We start from the raw sequence: 25,000 nt of genomic DNA, 5'->3' as shown, positions 1-25,000 counted from the left end.
GTTGTAGTAGCGTTTCATTTCAGAGACCTGTGGGAAAAAGAGTCAATTCTCTATCTAAGACACTTTGGCAGTTGGATGGCTAAGGCTCAAGAAGGATTTACAGAAATCTTCAATTGTGTCTCTGCTGGGACCAAAAGGAGCAAGATGATATCATAAAGCATGGAAATGTTTATGACGGTCTTAAAAAGGACCATGTTTGTCAGAAAAGGGGATTGACAGAGTGTATATGTGTGCATGATGAGGATAATACAATTTAATTAAGAATAATTGTAAACTCAAATTACCAGGGACTATGTTACCTGTGCACAGATATTTGTTCTTATATGAACATGTAAGCCTTATCTCAACAAATAAACAACAGGAGGAGCGTAGTTATAATCATGCCTGTGGGTGCAAGGTTATTAAAAAGTAACACCTGCAGACTGACAAAAAGATATTTACTATTAAATAAAATAGTTTTGATCCCAGTTAAATCAGGTTAATATGTTAAAAAATAGTAATAAAAGAAGCAACTTTTCAAATGGCAGGTAATTAGGTAAGTGAAACCCAGAAGATAATAGTGGACATACAAACATGAACGTCCTGAGAAAGACATACATGTAATAAAAGTATCTGAAAATTAGACACGCTGTTTTAATCAATCTGTATGACACAAATGCACCAAGCTGTTCAAGTTGTCAAAATCCGTTCCCCTTTCCAGATGTTCTACGAATCACCAGGTATTATATAAGCACTGCTGATCTCTGGATGTAATGTCATGAGGGAGCAGAGTTGACAGAAATATATGATAGAGGACTCTTTGTGAACATTGTTATTGACCTCGCAATATTTTGGATTTCACAAGAAAAAGCGGTTTTAAAAAAGCTCACAAACTCGTGCACATGCACACACACACACACACACACACACACACACACACACACACACACACACACACACACACACTCACACACACACCTAACAACAGCAGAGTGCTGCAGTCTTAATCCACAGAACAGGATGTCAGCTTTATCTTGGGTTTCGAGCAAGGCGAGGGCAGCGGGCAGAGCCCAGAGGTGTCAAGGTGTCCGGGCCACCGCCGAGGGACGCAGAGTACATTTGGCAGAAAGGAGAGAAAGGGCTGTTACAAGTCCAACAGAGAGGCTGAAATAATTCTGTATCCATGTTTTTCTCTCTGCCTTCTGTAAACAGGAATGAGAAGAAATAATGAGAACGGTGGAGGGGGAAGTAGAAGGAACTTGGTGGTTTAGTGTGAGTAGTGCAGAGGAAGAGAAGGAGGTGAGGAGGCGGGGGGGTCTCCATTGTAATAGCTGGGTCAGCGGGATCCCTGCCATTCAGGATTATAAAGAGGCCCCAATTAAATGACTTTGTAGAGCAAGCAAGTTGAGGCAGTTTGTGTGTCTGTAGGTGCAAGTGAATGTTTTCTGAATGTGTCTGTATCTTTGTGTGTGTGTATATGTGTTCTCACACCGTGAGCGTGTGCGTCGTTGCTGGCGCATTTTGGAATGTGGGCCTGAAATGTGTGTGTATGTGTTTTTCTTTGTGTGTGCACACACGCTCACTTTTGTGGCACCGTGAGTTGACTAGGTACTTGAAGTGTCGTCATGGTGCTGTAATTAGCGCGCAGGGGTGAAAGGTCGGCCACAATTCTGCTGGCCCAGGACAGGACCTCTCTCAAGAGCTGGGGGAGCCGGAGGGAGCAATGAGTGGGGGGCTGTGGTGAGGAGAATAGAGAAGGGAGTGTTTTACAGAGCAAAGACTAAGCACACAGCTAAAGGAGGCTTCTGACTGAAACAGGAGAGAATAGAAAGCCATTAAGCAGTGTTAGTTTTGTAACGGTTATCCGCCCTGCTCTCACCCTGCTGGCATATGTTGACATGTTTATTGTTGAATAGAATGTGAAGGTGTGTGCGTGTGTCTGTGTGTGTGTGTGTGTGTGTGTGTGTGTGTGTGTGTGTGTGTGTGTCTGTGTGGAGGGGAGGGGAGGGGGGCGATGAATTTAAATGTCTGTTTTAGATGGTTAGCTTGTGACGCCCCTCAATCTTCAAGTAGCTCTAATCTTTAGATTAAAAGAAGAAAATTGATTGATTGTGAGGGTAAAATGAAGGCAAAAGCAAGCAGTGCTGTAGTAAATTCATGCAGGGGATGAACTATGAGAGAGATTAAAGGAGAGAGGCAAGAAACAAGAGGAGGAGCATGCGAGAGACTTCAGTTGTGAGGGATAACGTATTTTAAAAGCCTTTTTAACACCCCATTAATGTAGAAACTGTCTGTGTGCTTGTTTGAATGCATGTCTCGCTGTAATGTCAGCTGTCTTCCTGTCTTTTGGAGTATATCATTGTGACTCTGTAAAAGCATCGTCCATTGCCGCCATGTTTCACTAAACATGGCATGCAAGGCTCTCCACTGCTGCAGTGTATCAGAGAGGAAGTGGCATATGAATTAGTAAAACAATAAAACAAGTTCCCTCCATCTTATAAAACCTCCCATAGATGTCCTGTCAGATCTAGCACTGTGGAGGAATGGTATTATGACACTTTCTGTTCTGCTCTCACACAGAAAAAGCTTTCTCTTCATCAAAGTATAATGTCTCCAGAGCGTGGGGAAGACAATTGTACTCATCAGTTGGAGTTGAATATAAAAGAAGGCAGGTTTAATATTGGCGACTCTTTGTACAGTCAAAAGATTTTTTTATTTCCATATCTCATTCAGGCTCACATAACTGCCTTCTCACACACAACACACACACACACACACACACACACACACACACAGCTACACACATGTGCACTGTGTGCAATATTCTGTTCTGTATTTGAAAGTGTTCTTTTAAAATTAATATATGGTGGTCACTGCACTTGAAGATCGTCTGAGTAAATATAAAGGCTTATTAAAGAACTTGTAATGTGGAGGAAAAGATATCAGTGCTCATTGGATGGCGATGTGTGGGTGTCGAATGCAGAGACAATCTGTTGTTGAAGACATGAGGCCTCTCTTTTAGTTGGCATATGGTGTTCAACTACACATGCTCCAAAATCTGCCAGGGACATGTGTGAGAGGGTATGCACGTCTCCGTATGGGGTGAGATTTGTGCCACCAATTCTCTGAGTTTGAATGATGTGTTTTGTGAAATTGTCATCGAGGGAAATTACAATTCGTATCTGAAATTTGTTTGAAAATATTTATAATTTTGAAAATTTAAAGATTAATGATACAATTTGTGTTGTTAAAATAGTGAACCTGACTGAACCTTTGAGACATTGGAAAATCGCAACTCTTTACAAAGCTTAGAAATGGAATTGAGTTCAATATTTACAAGCAATTGATTTTAGTTGCAATAAAACTGAGTACAGAAGTTTACAGTGCCACGTGATGATGATCTACTGCGATATAGTCAAAAGAAATACATTTTTCAAGAGGAAAAACATTCATGATTAATTCCTGAATTTCACATCTTGTTCTCAAGTCTTTAGAACGGACATTGCTTTGTACGAACTGTCAGAAGTCAGATTTTCAGAATCACGGTCCATATTTAGACTGTATTGGTGTTTTTTTGTTGTTGATGTCATAATTGCTGCATTCAATTGGAATGAATGCCCGTTGCATGTTACAAACTGAATAACATTTTATTATGTCTATATTATTTTATATTACATCCATATTACTTTTTGATTATCTTGAAGCTCATTGCTTAAATAATGCAAATTTTGCCTCCTGGGAACAAAAATCCTGCTGCATATCTTTGTGTCTATGTATGTACTATATGTCCATTGTGGAATGCCTCACTTTGCATTAATGAGAATCCCTGAAAACATTTCCCCCCTGTTCTAGTTTCTTCCCTCCATTTTCTATTTTTTATTTATGTCATTTTAACCTTATTTTATGGGTTTTGTATGCGTATGTTTGTCTTTGTTAGGATGCACTCCCACAGATTTTCAATATGCGGATATTCACTCAATTTAAGGTTATTCCGTCCAGTCCTAACTCTTCAGTTTTGATTTTTTTTGGGTATTAAAAGTAAAGTTTAGATAAGGGTTTTATTTAGATTAAGGGTAAAGCATGCAGTTGTTGAAAGGCCCTCACACGTGCATTAGGACAAGCATGTGTGTAGGCTGTTATCTTCATGTGTGCACTGTGCTCTACATTGAGGGAGTACGCCTGTTAACTGGCACGAAGCCCTTGGCAGTGGGCTGGCGTTCGCGTGCCCGCTCAGCTCCCACCACCTGTCTGGTCCCTAGAAGAGTCTTAGGGCTCACAGGGAGGACCTCCTCGGTGTGTTGCATGTGCATGGGTGGGTTGTGTACTGTCTGCACATAATATGTTGGATTGGGAGGCAGTTACAGCCTGGGGAGAGGGCAAGCCAGGAGGAGCAGGAGGCAAGTTTGCATCTTGGACCTCCAGATCGCTGACACAGGAAGGGGTTGTGCTGCGGAGACAGTGAGAAAGGAATGTTCATCGCCTAGTCTGGGCGCTGCTAACACAGAGAGCCAATGAAAATCTGCCTCTCCTTCCCTCAGTCCATCTGTCTGTCTGCCTGTCCATCTGCATCGTGAATTGTCTCTATCTTTTTCAGTGTATGTTTTCCTTTTACAAGCTCAGAGCATGCCAGGAGGCGAGAAAGAGGGAAAAACGTCTCTTCTCTCTAGGTTCTCTTCAGCAAATCAATTACGGAAATATGCAACACGTCAGTTAGCTAGCCCACTGCCTCTGTATTTATCCTGTTGTGTTTGTAAAGGTATGACTCAAGAGATCTGCGGTAGACAGAGAAACAACAGCGACGGAGAACTGTTTAATGCTCAGCATCGTGCATGTCATAGCTGCTGTGGGTTTTCAGAAAACCCTTGTACTACCTATAAGCGAGGGATTGTGTGAACATACACTTGCTAAATAATTTAGCCACTGCAAAGAGTGGTTCTGATTAAATAATGAAGGAGCTTGGCACTGATGATCAAGATTCTGTGTGTGTGGGTGTGTGTGTCAGTGCGTGTTTGTGCACAGTGTTTATCCATCCACATGCTTGCTTGGCCATAAATGCACCCTAGCTTGTAATAAGTACAATCAGGGCCGAGCTCACACATCCTCATGACAAGAAAAGTTCTCGAATTAATTTCAAGGCGAACAGTAGCCTGCGGGGATATATGACTACAAATCGGAGAACTCCTCCATATCTGTGCACTTGCGCTGAGATGCAATCAGCATGAACAATCAGGGGAGCGAGAAACACATCATTTCACTTAACTGTTTATCATTTCTGGCTCCCAAATGAAATAGGATTCAACAGTTAAAAAGTCTGTTGATAGCTCAGATTGCCGAACCTGGTGCAGCATGTAAGCCTCTGTCATACTCTGTCCTTGTGCCTCTGGTGTCATTTCTTCTCAAGTTTTGAGTTTCTTTTGCCTTCTATCGCCCCTCATATCATCAATCTTCACAAATTGCATACAAACACTCTTTTCAGAATGCCATTGGCAGTCCAACATTGTGTTCATGTTGCTCGTCGTTCAGGTGCAGGCAGGATTCCCATGCTAGTAATGGGGTGAAGGGTAAGAGCCTTTTTAAGCCTGTTGCTGTCTCTGGGTTGTTGATGGTAATGAATGACTTTAGACTGCATGTCCAGTGGCTTTAAAGGCTGCAGCTTGACCTTTGAGCTCTATTGACCTGAGGGACGCCATGAGCAGTCGCCAGAGCAAGACCTCTAACCTCAGATCAGGAAGGGGCAAAGGTCGAAGGTAATACTTATTGGATTATGGCTGTGTGGTCATGTTGGTGCAGTGTTTTTTTAATAATGTAACATTCAGGACCAAGCTAATTGCCCTTTTATCTTGGATAGTGTGCCTAATGCTTCATCACTGAACATTAAACACTTGATGGTGCTTTTCTAGTCGTCTGACCACTCAGAGCGCTTTAACACTACATGACATCATTCACCCAGTCACACACTGATGAGAGGAGCGACCATGCACACATCAGTATTATTAACCATTTACACACCGCTGCAACTACGGGAGCCATTTAGGGTTAAGTGTCTTGCTCAAGGACACATCAACATGGGCTAGCGGAGCCGGGGATCTAACCGCCGATCCTCTGATTGAAGGACAACCCTGCTCACCACTGAACCACAGTCGCTCGATGTCTAACCATTTAATTTTCTCATGTATCAGAGCTGCACACTCAGCCTTAATTAGCAAAGCAACGCAGATGTGTGAAAGCTGAACAACAATAAAATACAGCCTACACATTACAAAAAAATATAGATCTAAAATGGACTTATAGTACAAAAAAAGAAAAATAATATATTTGGACATTTTCAGCTTCAATACTAATCTTAGATCATGTCAAGACATTCCTAATATTGACCATAACCCACATTAAGAAAAGAAAATTGCGTGCAAAATCATTTCTGTACCCGGCGCTTTGAGGGCTTGGGGGGCTGCAGGGAAGGTTTTCCAATAACGCAGGCGATCCTTCATGTCTTATCTGAGGCTACTAATGTCTGGGACCAATGGAGGCTGGAGTTTGCGATTCATGGCCTCGGCCTTGGCTTTGTGAGAGAAAACATCAATAACCTCCCTCTGTCCAGCGCTTTCTGTAGCTCCACCAGCAACCTTACTGTGTGTGTGTGTGTGTGTGAGTGTGTGCGTGTGTGTGTGTGTGTGTGTGAGTGTGTGCGTGTGTGTGTGTGTGTGTGTGTGTGTGTGTGTGTGTGTGTGTGTGCACGTGTTGTGTGTGTGAGAGAGAGAGAGAGAGAGAGAGAGAGAGAGAGAGAGAGAGAGAGAGAGAGAGAGAGAGAGAGAGAGAGAGAGAGATCAAAAGGTTCAAGAAAGCTAGGGTACAATGATTCAATGAGGACGAGGAAAAGAGAGGAGGGAGGTGTGGGAATAAATGACAAACAGCAATGATCTTTAACCCTGACCTGCTCTGACTCATCACCTTTACACTGATGTGACATTAATGAACACAATCTGTGTCATTCTCTTTCTCTCTTAAACCCGTCTCGCTCTTCAATCCTTGAATTCCATTATGCAAAGTAATGGAATAAACATTAATCTGTTTTATGCAATATATATATATATATATATATATATATATATATATATATATATATATATATATATATATATATATATATATATATATATATATATATATATGAATCTATTGTATGACTATAACTAGTATTTCATGGTACAGAGGTGCATGCCAAAATATAAGCTGTGGAAAAATCTACAAAAGCTTACCTGAGCTAAAGCCAACAACCCAAACACAACTACTCTACTGTTGTATCTTTGCAGTAATGATTTTGCCTGAAGATTTTTTTCAAAAGATTTGTTTTGAAATTATGACAGTTTTCGACCAAGTGAACTAAATATACTCAATCACTGCACTATAATAGTTATAATGTTAATTTTGAAGAAAATAGTGATAATGCAGTTGTTAAATTACTTTTTATATAAATAATAAATGAATTGAAGGGGCTGAGTGTCAGATGTATTCTGTGTGAATATCAAATTAATATTGATATTCTGAAGCCTGTACAATGCATATTGCTTAGTGGATTCACAGTTAACATGGCTGTGTCTGTGTATGTGATGCTGTGCGGACAAACAAACATAGGCACAAAGAAAGACACCGTCAGCTGGTGGCGGTGGTATTCTACAAACAGAATTTGACATGTCGAGTTGTTATTATTCTCTTTGTCTGGTTCGACCAATCAAATAAGTACCCAACCAGAACCAATACAAAAACACAACACCTTGTAGTTTTGGGCCTGTATTCTGTTCAAACAGAGTACAAATAAAACGATAGAACATTGGGAGAACGCAGGACGAATTGTAACGTGAAACATGGTAAATATAGTGAGAATATTTCATTCTGGTTTTGATTCTAAAGGAATACAACAAAGAAGAGAGGCAGACAAAGCAGAAAAGCAGAAAATAAGATGTATTAAATAAAAGGAAAAATCAACAAGGGATATCATTTTCTTGGTCTTTCTCAGCTTGGTTTCTCTGTCGCCTGTAATCTGCATTGAGTAGATGTGATATTCTTGTTAGTTGTTGGCTACATTTTCCATTTCTTTTAAGAACACATATGGCAAAATGGAGCCCGAGTTTAAAAGTGGGGTGATAAAAACATGAGAAATCAGGACAGATTTGTCGATAATAGCATACAATATACGGCATTTCTAGTTTCGTACTAAACACACATTTTACAATAAGTTCAGACGATGTGGAGCTGGCTGTTTGAAGCTCAGATTTATTTTACCATAGAGTGTCCAATTGACATTAAAAAAAACAGAAATGCTTCTTTTGTTTGACATCGGAAATGTTGACCTTGCTGTAAATTCAGTGGGAAAAATATATTAAATTGCAATCTGCACTACTCTAAAGTCTAATTCAAAATAAAGTTGGCCTTATTATGTACTTAAAGTTTTTAATCGTAAATGCTTTACACAGCTGTTTTTCCTGTGGAGCGTCCTTTGATCGTCCAAGGATTATTTTTAATGTCACTTTAATTGATTTTTTCGACCACTAAAGGTCAGGAAAACTCCAGCACAACCGAAGAAAAACTGAGAGGTTAATCAAGTGATGGAAGCTGATGTTTTTGCCAACAAATATTTTAATTCATATTCAGTAGACAGAGCAACACTCACAAGAGTTTTCTTTCTTCACACTTTTTTAATCTGAGAATGTGTTAATTAGTTAGTTTTATCAACCACAGAAGAGACACTAACGGTTCATCATAATATACTTTCAAAATACTGTAATAAATTACATATAAATTTCATATAATTTGAATTCAGAGTGTAGACTAGTTTTGTGGTGATTAAGCTTATTTTATTTCTATAGCTAAGACAAGGATACCGATATCTTCCATGTTCTTCCATGTTAACTTCACTATGTGTTGTATGACTTTCGGTGTTTGTCATGCTCAGACTAGTTGGGATAGATTTCTAGTTATTTGAAGTTATTACACGTTGTTGGGCATGTAGGACCTCATTGATTGACGATCATTCACTAATTTATTCAGACATTGAATCAATACATTTTTACCTCGCTGATCATCATAAAACACTTAATTCAAACTCAAAATAAACTAAATTAAATACATCGGAACCATATTAGTTCAAATTACCAACTCTGGTTTGAGAGTTTGAGAGAAAGACTGAATAAGTAACGGAGATATAAAAAGTAACGGTAACATTTTTACTGTTTACTTATCGTGTTTCCAGTGCCGGTTGGCAAAAAAAAAATTCAAAAAGACATACTCGTCTACTGATCATTGGAAAGTATTCTGTCGCCTAATTATAGCAGGTTTTTACGTGTTTAGAAAAAGCAGCATGGTCACCATACTGTACATCATATCCTCATCATATTTATTATAATATAATTGTAACTGTAGGGTGCAAAAGTCTGGGCTAAACACATAACTAAATATGCTTTATATTTAAGCAGACTATTAAAAGAGACTTTGATGGCCTAAGTGTCAAGTAAATTGACGATTTTATTAATATACTCATTAACTAGTGCGTTTTATGTTCACAAGCAGAAAATGGTACATTTATCCTTCTGTTTCTTTCACCCTCCTGCCTCTTCTGGTTCCTACCTTTCTCAATGTGTGCAAGTTACAAAGAGAAGGAGTCGTCTCAGCTGAGTAGTACTCAACCCGCTGCCCCATTAATTAGCTCTGTAAATGCTGTTGAGATTACAGCAGGGGAAGTGAAGCGTGTAAGTCAGTGAAAGATTGAGCCGAAAAGAGGAAAAGAGAGAGAATATAAGAACATGTCCATGTTCACAGTAGTTGTTGTAAGGGTTTTCCTAAAAAAAAAAAAAAAAGGAGTAAACTAGGAGCCCAGAAAATTGAGAGTTGTGCATAGACAACACAAACCTTATGATTCTTTACCGCCTGTCTTTTCCCCTGCTTTTTTCTCCTATTTAGCCATGTCTCTCTCTCTCTCTCTCTCTCTCTCTCTCCCTCTCTCTCTCTCTCTCTCTCTCTCTCTCTCTCTCTCTGTCTCTCTCTCTTCCCATGCTTTCTGTATCTCCCTTTTCTTCTTTCTGCTTGCAATTGTGCCGCCTACTTATTAAAAACAAAAAAAAGAAAAGGAGCGATAGTCAGTAAGATACTAAGACCACAATGTGAGGAAGGATTGTTATTGTCCTGTCGACTAGACTTCTTCTACAGAGGAAAGTTGCAGCAGTTTCCTGGTGTAAAATGCAACACTGTTAATATGAATCTCATCTTGATACCGAGATAAAATAGAAATTATTGGGTATTTTTTGTATTAGTTTTGGCATCTTAAAAGCTGCATAAAAGCTAAATGACACACGTTTTGAACATTTTAAAGATTTGTTGAGTGACGTGAACAGTGAATTATCACTGGTCATCACTATCTCAATAATAAACATTTCCTTTCTTAGACTATACTTATGTGCCAATGTCTTCTGAAAACACCAACACCATATAAATCGTCTCTAGGTCAAAAATGGCACAATTGGGCGTATGTAACAATGTCGGAGTTTCTGTTGGTTTTTGCACAGGGCTCGTAATGTCCCACTGAGCTACTTCCGTCCCTCTCTCCACTCCCTGACATTATGTGTAGCTGAGGTGTCGCTAATAGCCTGTGGCTCTCCTTTCCTCCACCTCTCCCCTTTCATTATCTCATAACAAGCCCCCTGCCCTCGCTCACTGAAGCTCAGACAAGATTATCCTTCAGTTATTCCACCTTCCGTTTCATCCCACACTTCCTGGCGGCGCCCAGGCATGACCCCGCGGCGGCATGAAATGGGCATTTGCAGCAGTCATTTCTCTCTCTTGCCCTCTCTCTTGCTGCATGCCTTTTGCCCCTCCCTTTAAGCGCACACACTTGGAACAGGTCACAGATCATTTCAAGCACCTTGAGTATGGTGAGGCAATTACTCTTCCTTCTGGTCACCTCCAGCGCCCCTGCCATCTTTCCCTGCTAAACTTTGAGTGGGCCCTGCTCTATTATCCCCATTCTTCACACAGTGGGTCGTAACCCAAGTGTCAAGTGTCAGCCCATGACTCACATCTCTACTATTGGTGGTGCGCTACAGTAAGCCGACAGTAAGAATCCTCGTCTATCTGTTGGTTTACAGTGGTGCCATCAACACATCAAGGTGCCATGGTGTTGGTTACCTGTTGCAGCAGAGGAGACAGGAAAGCGGAGGCGGAGTCCGTGTTGTCTAAGTGTATGTTCGTCTCAGACTGGCTCGTTGAATGAGAGGAGTCATCCGTCATCTGTCTCCATGCTCTGCTTGGTTCCCCCTCGTCACAGTCCCTCTCCGCTCTGCTCCTCATCACAAGCCTGACACGAGCAGAGAGCAACATGTGTGTCTCTGATTGAGTGTGTGTTTTGATTTATGGAGAGTATAGTCTTAAGCAAGAGTTAGTAATAAATTCAGTGACATCCCAGCAAGAGGGGAAATCGAAGTGTTGCGGCACTTACTCATAACCCCTTTTTATCTTGCTATTCTATACTGTAGTTATTATCTCTCTCTCACACACACACACACACACACACACACACACACACACACACACACACACACACACACACAGAGAAGCTAGTCTGCAGGTCTAATTGAGGGTGTGATCGTTAAGAGTGTTGTAAATCCTGCTGCAGTGGTCACTACTAAAAGGACCTGTCTCCTCAGACAGATTCAGCCTGTTTGTTTGCTTTGACAGGAAATCAATCATAGGCATACAAACACACACACACATGCACACACACACATGCACACATGCACACACACACACACACACACACACACACACACACACACACACGCACACACACACACACACACACACACACCGGTTTGAGAATAAAGATTGGTCTTGCCAATGAGGTCAGTGAGATTGATGAAGCTAATTCTGCAATAACAATGTCCTGAAACAGAAGACTCTTTGTTTCATCACGGTTCTTCTCTCCCTAAAATCTTCGTAAAACTCTGCTGATCATCTGTATCTAATAGGAGAGGTGCTTGAGACACCAGCTGTTTCCATCCAACTGTCAAGCAAGATTTACACACACTTTGGAGATGCTGCCAAAAGATGTAAAATAGATGCAATGTAAATCAGTCCCTTGGAGAAAATATTGTAAGAAATGATTAAGTATTTGGACTAATGTAAACACATGCTATTAATCTAATGAGCACATAATGAAAGTTACCCATAAAACCTCAGCAGTCATAATATCAGACATGTTGTCCCTATAGCGTTGAAAATATGAATGTTATCATCCCATTGACTATAGAAAAGATAACCCATTTTAGAATAATATAACCAGTTGTTTTTCAATTATTCCCAAAAAATGTTGATATATTCACCAAGTGAAAATACCTCAAAGAAATCTAAGCTTTTGTAGTTTGCACTGTTTAAAATCATAAACTAAACATTGATGTTTCAAACTGTCAGACAGAGTTTAGGACATTGGACAAAACCTAAAACCCAGAAAACAATTAAAAAATATAAATTATTTCTTAAAAAAAATAATAAAACAATTAATCTGCTGGGTCGAGAGATGATAACTCTGCACCTCGATCATCAACAAAAATGTGTTGGGAAAGAAATTAAAAAATATAAAAAGAAATTAAGATTAGCTTGTGACTTCATGATTAATTATTATTCTAAAAAAGTAATCATTCAAAATAAGGATCATGGAAATAATAGTTTTTTGTAACTGTATTTCTGGATGTTCAATACACGTTGTATACTATGTCTACATCATTGCTTGTTTATGTTTGTATACATTTATCAGCATAATGATTTATTTCTATTTTGTAATTTCAAATGACTTGGTTTGCAGCTCCCAAATCGATACAACACCAAGTTTGTGTGAACATTGTATTGTGAGGGGAACTTAAAGGAAACGGCCCACCTCCCCTTTCCTCCCAAAAATATTCGCCCCTTCTCAACATTACCGAAGGTCTGTTCCCACGGTGACCAAGCTCAGCAGCACCATGGTTACAGCAGGACCCTTTGAAGACATCTCAAGCCCCCCCCCCCCCCTCCTCCCCCTTCCTAGTTCTTCTTCTCTGAGCCCTTTCTCCCCCCTTTCAATCTTTCAGTATAGGAGAGAGTTGTTTTGACCTCAGCCATAAATGATCATGACACCTTAACAAGAAGCACAACCAGGACTACACACACTCACACATGCTCTCTGGGTAATGCAAACCCGCAGTTCAACATTATCTCATTCCTCACACACGTAGCACAAAAGCCCACATTGTTAGCGTCCGTCCTACAGTTACATATAGTGTGTGTGGCGTGAGGTCAGGTCATTCAAAGGGAGGTTTACCAAGGTTTATCTCTGTTTTGTGTCATACATAAATGAGCCACAAAGAGCATTTCTCCAGAGTGGTGCAAAGATTTATGCAGCGAGTTGACAGATTAATCTGTGGAGGAAGACAGAGAGGAGCGAGACATGAGAGATTCTTGGAAGGTCTTTCCTCTTCGTGCTGGTGGAGGACCAATCATCTGTCTGCTCTCTGTACGATGAATAGCCGTGATGTCAGGTGATCGGCGCTCTGTTTTTAGCTCGTTGCCATTTTTTTCAACGGAGCAAACGTTCTTAAGTAGCCATCGCTGTGACAATTGGTTTGTTCAAAAGCAAAAACAAAAGTCCTGTTGGATCTAGTGTGTGTATGGCTGTGTATGCTTGTCTGTGTGTGTGTGTGTGTGTGTGTGTGTGTGTGTGTGTGTGTGTGTGTGTGTGCGCGCACGCGTGCATGCGTGTGTGTGTGTCTTTGCACATTTAAACTGTGTAGTTCTTATATGTAAGCATAGAAAAAAAAGGGGAGGAGAAGAAGGAAAGAGAGTAATTAGCGAGGCAGAAAAGTGGCCCAATTAGACCGGTGATTTGATTGAAGAAATATAGAGATAAAGACAACCATTTCTGGCCATGGATAGAGGAAATGAAAGGACACTGGGTAGAGACGGGAGGGGATAAGACATGAAGGAAAGACAGGGGGATATGTATATATGAGATAGAAATGCACCGATATCGAATATTGAGTTGACACTTAAATAGCTGGATTGGGTACCCCCAAGGTATCACAACACACATCAGGACTGAAAAAGTTGGGACGGTGCATCCCTAAATGCACCGAAAGATGAGGAGGAGAGAGAGGAGACGGTGCATATAGTACATTGTATGCACTTATGGTCATTATTATAAAAATATATAGATAAGATTTTTTTAGATCACATGGTTTCTGCTTCAGGTCAGAAAACCAGTGATGTCCCAGCCTCTTCATCACCTTACACGCCCTCCCACCCCCTACATCTCTCACCCGTGCACCATAAAGAGGAGCTATTGTGCAAATAGCTTCAACGCTAGCATGAGACTGTAATTTGCTTTTACCTTGGCGGCAGCAGCAAAGGCACGGTGAAAGCAAAACAGAGCGGCAAAAACAGAGAGGGACAAACATAAAGAGGGGATAAGGCACTTAAAATCTAACCGCAGATAACTCCACCCAAAAAGCCCCTTGTGTGTGCGTTCCTTGATATGTGTACTTGTTTGCATATATGTGTGTGCATGTGTGTGTTTGAATATATAAAGGAGCATCCTTCTGCTTTGGCAGAGGATCACAGAGTGTTGAATCACTTGTTATCCATGTTTGAAAATTGAGTTGGCTGCAGTGTTTGCATGAGATGTGGTCTCCCATGTGTGCGTGTGTGTGTGCGCGGGTGTTTGGCACCAGACAGGAGGGTTGCTGTGGGTCCACGCTGGTGAAGTTGGGGCTGGAATGTGATTGGTGGAGACAGCGGGCCAAAGGCCGCCCAGGCTAACGACTGCCACTTGGTAGAGTGCCCCACATAAACACAGGCCAAATCGGAGAAGATTCACCCTTAATTCTCTCTGTCCTCCCTCACATGTTGGCAGCTCTTGTTCATGTGTTTCATAGAAAGAAAGAAAAGCCGTTATATTTGTGTCTCCTCTTAAAGTTTCCCCCTCAACATTTTACAAATGATTGTGTGTTGCTTTCTTTCTTATGAAGGAAGGGCCTGCGTGCTGTAATGTCAAATGTATTACCACACAGTAAGGCGCTATTTGATTCTCCTTTTGACCTTGAGATGCTCACGTGAACCAACTTGTTATATGTGTTCGTATTAGGGCATTTACAGCGCCATCTCGTCACTGGGGAGGAACATTGAAATCTCTGGGTTATTGAGCTTTGAAGGGAAGTATGGAAAGGTGGAAGGACAGATGAAAAACAGAAGGGGAATGGAAACAAAGAGGAATAGCTAGAGAAGGGAAAAAGTAGAGGGAGAGATGATTAATCCAATCAAGCCTCTTAGTTTTTCATCAATAGGCATTGTTCTAAGATGGCTGCCTCTCCCCAGCTCAGGCTGTGGGCTGCGGCTAGGCTAACACACAAGCTAATCCCAGAATAATACAGAGACGAGGGCAATACTGAGGACGTGGGGCTGCGCCAGCAGATTAGTAATAGCAAAGGATTCACTCACTCTCCACAGAAACACACACACGCACACACACACACACACACACACACACACACACACACACACACACACACACACACACACTGGGCATTGGATAGAGAATCCCAGATTGAGTGAGGTGCCTATTGGATTGTGCGGCTTATAGTTTTATCCTGTGTGAATGTGTGTTGCTGTTTCAGTTGTTGAGTGTGGTGGAGCTGAACTGAGCCGCTTGTGGGTTCACAGACTGTAGTTGTCTGCAGCTGGAGACGTCATGTTTGTGTTTGCCCGTGTTCTTTGACGCGTGTGTAGGTTAGTTCAAACAAGGGCTCATTGTGCACAAATACTTTTCAAATAGGGCGTGTTTTCTCAAACTGTGTGAAGGTTTCGAAAATGACGCCTGTTTGGACATTAAATGTGAATGCTGTTTTCAAACCGCATCCTAGCTAAAGAATGGCACAGCTTGTGTTTGTTTAACACAACATTAAGACCGCAATATTCCCTCTGCCTCATTTTTCTATCGCCTTCCCTCTACAGTTCCCTTTTTATTCCTCTTCCCGTGTTACCCATCTCCTTCTGTCCCCCTGTCGATCTCCCTCCCTGCCGCCCTCCTTCCTGCAGCATTTTTTGAGATGACAGGAGGGGGGTTTTCCTTTGTTGGGGAGCTGCTCGCACATTCTCTCCTCTGTTGACAGGTAAAAGACATTAAAGATACTAAAAGACTGAGCATGATGGAATCCTCTTGGGAGTAAGGAGGGAGGAGGAGGAGTAGCAGCGATAGCAAAGTGGGGGAGAAGGCGGGGAGAGCAAAGGGAAACTGAAAGATAGCGTGCTGACGCTTTGCTAAAGGTAAAGTATTTAGTGAGAGAAAAGGAAGGATTGAGTCACAGAGGGGAGAAGGTGGTTGTGTTGTGGAGGAGAAGGGGAGAAGGGTTTGACAGTCAGTGACCTCGGGTAAGTCTCTTCGACTGTGTGCTGATGCGTGAAACCTGAGCACACGCAGTATTAGCACGCCTCACTTACTGAACACAGCGGAGGACTGACGCAGGGCAAAGCAGTCTTCTTACACACACACACACACACACACACACACACACACACACACACACACACACACACACACACACACACACACACACACACACACACACACAACGTGCATACATTACAAGCACACACATTGGCATATCTGATGATGCACTTCCCCAATGTTACAATACTTGCACACAAAGCTGGAGCTTTGTTATAGGTTAGTGTGTTAAATTCAGAAGCACAATGGTGAGTGGAGAAGGTCAGCTCAGGCCCTCCAAAAGGCCCCAAGGCACTGCCCCTTCAGCTGCTCTCTGCTGCCTGTGTACGCATACAACTTGCGTGTTTGCTTGGCGCCTGGCCAGCCTGTGTTGGTGGCCCTGTACAGTTGTTTAATTCACAAAACGCCTAAAGCAGGTTGAACAATAATCTCGCTCTCCCTCTCACGATTTCTCTCTCTCTCTTGCTCGCCTCTCTTCTCTCTTCCCGGTGTGTAAGTTAATGGGTTAACCATCTCTGTCCAATAAGCAGGGATAATTGAGACAAACAAGCCAATGAGGCAATGTCACAGGAGAGCACAAGTCAAGCAAAAAAACACACTGCCTGCAGCTCTTTCTGTGTGTGTGTGTGTGTGTGTGTGTGTGTGTGTGTGTGTGCACTGTGTGTGCGTGTATACACACAATAAAAATGTTAAGTACATGATATTGTGTGTGCTAGTCTGGTTTGTGTACATAATATTTTTTGTGTACATCAACATGTTCATGTGTATAAGTGTGTGTATTATGTGTGCATACCTGTGTGTGTGTGTGTGTATGTGTGTGTGTGTGTGTGTGTGTGTGTGTGTGTGTGTGTGTGTGTGTGTGTGTGTGTGTGTGTGATCACATCCTGTTCTTTGCGGCGTGTTGCTGTAAGGCAGGATTCTCCTGCTGCGTCTGCTGTGTAGGCTCTCTCAGCTGCGTTTGCATACCATACACCTGCCCCCTGGGCAAATCTCTTACACGCACACCCCCATGTACACACACACCAGAGCATGCTGCACACATGCACACACATATTTGTTAATCAAATGAGCAGCGCTTTTAAAGATTCCCTCCCTCCTTCTACTCTGGTTCACTATTTCGTCTGTGGTTCTCTGCTGTTCCGTCTAATAACAATGGGACTCGTTGAGAGGCAGCAGATCTGATGTGTTTGATATGGAGACAGATGAAGGGTTGGAGGATACAGGTAAGAGAGATGAGTGACTATAAAAAGCCTCATCAGAGCAGAGACGTGTGGCAAGATGCATTCCCTCAGCTGAGAACAGGGACGCTTTTGTTAGAAAGCAGGTGTGCCACAGGGCATTGTGGGAGGGATATGATATGACGGCACATCAGGTTGTCTGCTCTGGCCAGCTTCCGCCCACCTGGCTCCCTCAAATGCGTGTGCTTGTGTGTGTGTGTGTGTGTGTGTGTGTGTGTGTGTGTGTGTGTGTGTGTGTGTGTGTCGGTCACCAATAAGGGCTAGCAGCCATTTACAAGGGAAATCCACTTTAAATCTGAAGTGACAGTATCCTGGTGACCATGAGGAGTGCAGGCTTGATTTGTGAATATTTAAATGTGACTTTCAAAGCAAAAAAATGCAAAAGGCGCCTGGAGATGTCATCAAGAGAAAATCAAGAGAATGATCATAGCGCTATCCACACTGCACAAACCATCCATTTTAATGACCAACTTAAATCAGGTGTAAGTGTTACAATGTTATTTTTACAAGCATAAATTAGCTTGTTTCAAACCACATCAGTTCTTCAGTAACATGTCTTTTGCTGAGTGGATTAATCTTCCACAACAGGCAGGTAGACATATTTAATCGGGACATATGCTAATTTTCAGGTTCATACTTCTAACATGACTTTCTGAAACATGTTTACATGCTTTCATGTAAAAAAAGAAAAAAAATTGCATACTGTCTGGCTGATCATATCAGTATTCACCTTCTCCCTAAAAAGTTTAATTTGCCCTGATTGGCTTTTAAGGAACGTATGGCCCACTTTTGCAAAAGTAGCTCTCAAGCCGTTGTTGGAGACACTCAGATGGGGGGGGGGGGGGCGACATATTTTATTCTAATGAACCTGGAATGGACAAAGGAAGGCGAGCCAAATCCGAATGTCTTGTTAAATCCCATATTTTCATAAAATCAGACTGGGTTTTTCTTTTCACAGTCTTTTTTTGGGTTGCTATGTTCTCCTGATGCACAAATGCATGTGCACAACCCCTAAACAAGTGAGTTTCTCGTATATTCCTTTGAAACAAAACAACAGCATTGCTGTCTACTCACAGAGTTTTGCTCAGGTAGAACATGACACCAACATTAACTTGAATAGCGTCATTACGTCAACAAGGACGACTTTGCATCAACATAACCTAAAAAGTGCACTGAGGTGTGTATAGCTATGCTAATGAAAACGCTTCTCTGGTCTCCCAATGATTCTTAATGCTTGATTAAACCCTTTTTATTTGCTAAAAACGTAATCAATACATTTATCTAACATCAGTAGTTTAGAGATCGCTGTGGTCTTCTGGGCAGAAATCAAACTAGATGTAGTGTGTGTAAAAGCCAGTCAATGCTGTCTTTGGCTGAGGGAGCTATTTTATCCCACACTTCGACAGGAATGTCTCCAGACCTCTGTTGTCCTTGCTGGAAGTGTTAGGTTACTCATGCGGCGATCTGCTTTGTATCGCCAAAGTACATTTTCAAAATAGACTCTCTCTTTCAGTGTTGCCGGCAGGGTTTCCAAGTACATGAATCTGCTAAGTTGAAACTCAAGTGTTTATCTTCACTGTCTTTCATAAACTGAGTCATGCAGGATTAGGGCAACCAAAGACTCATCAGTGGTTGGACGGTGGCCGACGATATCAAAACAACTCTTCTTCCTCCTTACACTCGATCTCTCTTTTTCCTTGTTCTCATTCTTAATTTGTGGTTTCCTTGTCATTTCTGGGTTATGTATCTGTTCATCTGCTAGCTCTGCATGATCCATCCATCCATCCATTTTCATCCGCTTATCTGGGGTCGGGTCACGGTGGCAGCAGGCCCAGCGGGCCGACCCAGGCTTCCCTCTCACCCGCACCATCTTCCAGCTCATTTTGGGGGACCCTGAAGCGTTTCCAGGCCAGCCGGGAGATGTAATCCCTCTGGCGTGTTCTGGGTCTTCCCCGGGTCCTCCTACCAGTTGGACGTGCCTGGAAAACCTCTAATGGGATGCGTCCAGGAGGCATCTGAATTAGATACCCAAACCACCTCAGCTGACTCCTTTCTATATGAAGGAGTAGCGGCTCGACTCCAAGCTCCTTAACCTATCTCTAAGGCTGAGCCGGGCCACCTTATGGAGGAAACTCATTTTGGGCGTTTGTATCTACGACCCAGTCGGTCGTGACCATAGGTGAGCGTTAGAACTTAGACCCACCAGTAAATGGAGAGCTGAGCCGGAAGGAGACGGCCAAAACGGACCGATACGACGCCTGATTTACTGCTTCAGCCGCATCGATCCGCCTGTCGATCTCCCGCTCCACCTTACCCTCGCTTGTGAACAAGACCCCAAGATACTTGAACTCTGCATAATCACATGGAAAATTGGAATCTTTTAAATTAAGGAAAAAATACTCTGTCTATACTCAGTTGTAGCCTTTTGTCTATTGTTCATCAACTGAGGGTTGTTTGACAGTTCAAGGTCAAGGCGAGCTCCTGGTGAAGCAAAAGACAGACATATTATGTATGTGCATGTACACACCTTTGCCGCCATCCCAAGGTGTGACTGCACCGGGCGACAAGGCCAGCGTCAGAGAGGAGTGTGTCCGAAGTGTTGAGCGGCATGTGTGACAGGTGTGTGACATGCTTTAGATGAGTGTGTGCCACTGTGGGTTACCTTCATGAGGCGGACACAGAGGTGTAACCACATTAGGTGCTGTGATGATAAGTGGATTTTGAGAGCAGGTGTTTGCATCTAGTGACAACTATTTAGTTTTACCGTAACCATTGGTGGACCTCAATTTTAAAATACAGGAAGGTTCCTAAAACCGTCTTTGAAGTATTGACCTAAAAACGTACACAGCAGTCACTTATTGCTGTACTCTTCTGCCCAGTTTGAAAAATGTGCGCTTTAATGGTAAATTGTGTCATTGATTCCTTTATCTCATACTTAAGAAACACCTTAAAATGACCTTTGCTGTTTTTATTGCATGTATTTTCAAAATATATTTTCAATGTGCATAAAATAATCAAGCCTCTGTGACTGCTGTCTAACACATTGCTCCCAAATCTCCTGTAGGCGATTAATTGAACGAAGAACTGCAAGGGCCATAGCAAATGGCTCACAGCTTTATAGTTTATTTTGTATTGAATTTGTCTCTTCTCTATATGCAGCATATCTATTAGAACTCAGGATTAAAGTGATGATTGTTTATAAAATATCTGCAATCATTTCTGAAAAAAAAGAAAAAGTGGCTGCAAACTTGAAATGTAACTCATGAATACTCAAAGCCTTATGTTTTTCTCTTTTCCATATCAACCATCATCCTCCTCATGGCTGGAACACACTTTACCTCTGATCCTCGCTCCTCACGACACAGGTAAGTGCTTGAACTCATGAACAAACAAGCACACACACACACACACACACACACACAAACACACACACACACACACACACACACACACACACACACACACACACACACACACATGCATTGCTCAGTTACTGTAGCTGTTATCTGAAGTCGTTGTGTGATGCTGATGAACTTCTTAGCGAGGCCACACTCCTGGATAATGTTGCTAAGAAACAGGAGTGAGTGAAAGTGTGCAACTGACATCGGTTGCTGTGCTGTTGACACTGAGGTGAGGAGATGAGGAGCTGTGATTACGCTGAAAACCTTCTGAATATCACTTGGAAACAACGTAACGTGTATTTTTCTCTCGGTGGTAAATCAGAATGTCATATCTTTCCAAATGTTGCATCTTTCCATCAGAGCTTTTCTGTTCAGTACTGTAGAAGCAGCACGTGTGTGTGTGTGTGTGTGTGTGTGTGTGTGTGTGTGTGTGTGTGTGTGTGTGTTTGTGTGTGTGTGTGTGTGTGGCTGTGTGTGTGGTGCTCAGCTGGTCAGGCGAGAGTTGTGTAATTGAAGGGTTATTGCTGCCGAGTCTGATGGGTAATGACACATTTGCAAATTAATTCTCAGTGCTAGGCTGTGATTAGCATACGGAGAGAAGCATCTCACACACAAAGACTGATACACACACACGCACACACACACACACACACACACACACACGGATGCTCACACACACTGCACAGACTTCTAATCATTGGTGAGAGGTCAGGTTAAATGGGTTTGTGTAATGTTGGAGTGGGTGCTGGTCTTGGCAAATGGGGGTGAGTAAAGGGTGACGAGATATCATTTCTCGTTATATTTGATATGATACGATGCACTGACCGTTTTTTTTTTTTTTTATACCGTTTTCAGCTTTGTTGTATATGAGTTGTTTTTGTTTAGGTATCATGTGAAGCAATAAGTATCATGTGAAGCAATATAGTAGAACAGGATTCATCATTTGTACTATTTGTGTGTTTTCTTACATTTGGAACATTGTAATATGTATTATATATCCACACACACTTTTCCTTCTAGTTGTGGAGGGGTTACAACAAACAAACAGTCCCAGCTGACATTGGACGCGAGGTGGGGCGAACTACAGGAACTGACCTGTTTTTTTAAATCATGTCAGAGGGCAGCAGTTTCCTGCCTGTGCGTGTGTGTGTGACTGTGTTTGTGTGTGTGTGCGTTTGTGTGTGACTGTGTTTGTGCGTGTGTGCGTTTGTGCAGCCTCTAGAGGTCACACACACACGCTCACACACATATGCACACACGCACACACGCACACACACACACACACGCACAGGCACAACAATTGAAAGATTGATTTTTTTTTTGAGAAGACAATTCTGTGGTGGGTTGACAGAAAGTGGGCATGGTAGGTTTGTGTGTGTGTGAGTGTCTATATGGGTGAGTGAGAGGCAGATCATTCTTGCTTTCTCTCTCTCTCTTTGCTGTGCCCTCCCTCCCATCCCGTTTTCATCTTTTTTTCCTTTTTCCTCTAACACCCCCTTTTCACTTCTTTTGTTCTTCCCCTCTTCCCTTCCGTTCTCCTCTGCCTCTCCCTGTTACTCCTTGATCACAGTGTTTCAGTCACACACACTGCCTCAGTCCCCAGGGAGCTTTTATAGCCTTTCAGAGAATTTGTGTGTGTGTGTGTGTGCGTGCGTGCGTGCGTGCGTGCGTGTGTGTGTGTGTGTATGTGTGTGTGTGTGTGTGTGTGTGTGCCTTCTTATGCAGTGCACTTGTCAAATATGACTCATTACACTACCGTAAATAACAGAGGACGATAGTAAGTCTCTAGCATGCCTGCCCCTTAATAAGTGGCGAAATTAATAAAAAGCAAACAGAAGATTATTTTCTATTACCTGGCAACATCCCCTTCCATTACTGAACTATGTACTACTTTTCATTTTAGAGCAGTAACCTTTTAACCTAGTGATATTTTCTTCTAAACAATGTCTTCTACTGATAAAAAACACAACACTCAGAGATGCAACCAAAAAAAAAAACAAATCAATAGATGAATGCAGCAGTAAAAAGGTGCTCTTTTGAGTGTTGTGCCCTCCTCAAACATGTACATACATATTTAGTTGACGCCTTTAATTCATTTTTTTGAAAAATGTTTGAAATTTGAGTGATCATCTGGGTGCAACCAGCCTGCAGAAAAAACAAACAAATAGATCTTGTCTCTCCTTTACGGAAATTGGATGCTGTATTTTTGCCTCTGTCTGTCAGTGTCTCGTCCTGTTGGTGGTGTAGCACCTCAGGCGGACAGGTCACCTCTCAACCTGTCTCACAAGGTGCGAGACACTTCAACACCTGCATCACACACACGCACCTGCTCAAAACGGCAAAGAAGCGGACACATGCCTTCCATTGATGATAATATATATTGCTTGCGCAAGTTCAGCACTGTACACAATTTAGCATGAAGGGTGTGTAAAGATGTTGCACAATCTGATAATCTGTCCTAATGCTATAACAAACACACCGTTGACATGCTGCACTTGTCTTGATTAAACATTTACCGATTTCCTGCCATGGGATAAATAAAAAAGGGCTTTGTTCCCAGAATAACTTCCCCTTCCCCCTTCAATCTATGGACTCCCTTTCTCTCCACTTCCACACTTGCTCTCTCCTTTCTATCCTTCTTCCTTCAATCAACAATCCCTATTAGTGATTATTTGCCCTATTTGCCTGTGAGCATGCCTTTCGCTCTCCCACTCATTCTCACAGTGCTTGTTGTGCTTGTGGATCCGTGTTGTGAAGGCTTTTTTTCTCAAGGCATAGGACCCCTCAGTCTGCCTCCCTCCCCTTCCTCACTAAACTCCTGCCAATCCTCTCTCTCTTTCTCCCCCACGCATAGAATGGGTTTGAGAGCAAGTCAGCCCTCAGGGCATACGAGAGTATTGCAAGAGTATTCCTCCATCATTTCTCCCTTTCTCTTTTTTTCTTTCTTTCCTTCCTTCCTTTCTTCTTTCTTTCTTTCTTTCTTTTGACCCGTCTCCTGCTGTTTTTTTGGTTTGGCATGGCTGCATCCCAGAAGATAGTTAACTCCTCACCCCTACTGCCACCGCCTCAGTTGGGTTTTGTGTGCAAAGCAGGCGACGGAGTAACATAGTGTGTGTGTGTGTGTGTGTGTGTGTGTGTGTGTGTGTGTGTGTGTGTGTGTGTGTGTGTGTGTGTGTGTGTGATGAAGAGATAGCAAGGGGGACGAGGGGAGGGAGGGCGGCGGGGGGAGGGGGTCTGCTGTCAGCGCAGCATGGTGAGCAGTCTGTGCGCTAGGCTGCACAAGCCAAGTTTCCGAGACGGACACACAAACGCACCCACACACTTGCAGACAGAGACAAGGACTCTTATTTTCAGGGAAGAGAATGAAGGCGAGGGATCTTTTATATTTTCCTCTTCGAAAACACGATTGTGAGATGCCCTTTGAAGACCCGCAGTACTCCATGTGCACTCTCAAAAGCTTGATGCTTTCCTACTGTCTGATACAGCATGAACAGATGCTCCCTTGATAGTCGTTGACTTGTCGCTGTCACTGGGGTTGCCCAATCAGCTGTCACCCTGACTCTGTCACCCTGATCTGAACTGTGACCACTCTCCTCCTCGGGTGAAGCATCAGTACTGGCCAGTATTTCCCTGTCCTCTGTAGCCTCGCCTCTTCTATCTCTTTTTGCTCTAACCCCACCACCCCCCTCAGACACACACACACACGCACGTGCGATCGCACCACACATAGACTTTTAACTACGTTGCCTGGAGGGAGATCATTCTCCCCTCCTTTCTCCTCCTCTTATCCACCTCCTTCGCTTCGTATCAGCAGTGAAAGAGAGGGAGAAAAAAAGGGAGGGTGATAAAATGAGAGAGCGAGAAAG

At 42.4% G+C, this 25,000-nt stretch overlaps 1 protein-coding gene across 1 annotated transcript in view; it reads left to right on the top strand.

The window, feature by feature from the left end:
- The window catches only part of gse1b (Gse1 coiled-coil protein b), a 154,894-nt gene that overhangs the window by 69,357 nt on the left and 60,537 nt on the right, over positions 1-25,000 (top strand). The window lies entirely within an intron of this gene.

Source organism: Clinocottus analis, unplaced genomic scaffold (assembly GCF_023055335.1).
Source record: "Clinocottus analis isolate CAN_PGR_092001 unplaced genomic scaffold, fCliAna1.0.p SCAF_1, whole genome shotgun sequence".
In the NCBI taxonomy this organism is placed as follows: Eukaryota; Metazoa; Chordata; class Actinopteri; order Perciformes; family Cottidae; genus Clinocottus; species Clinocottus analis.
The sequence above is the reverse complement of the archived record's forward strand: the minus strand, read 5'-3'. Positions and strand labels throughout refer to the sequence as shown.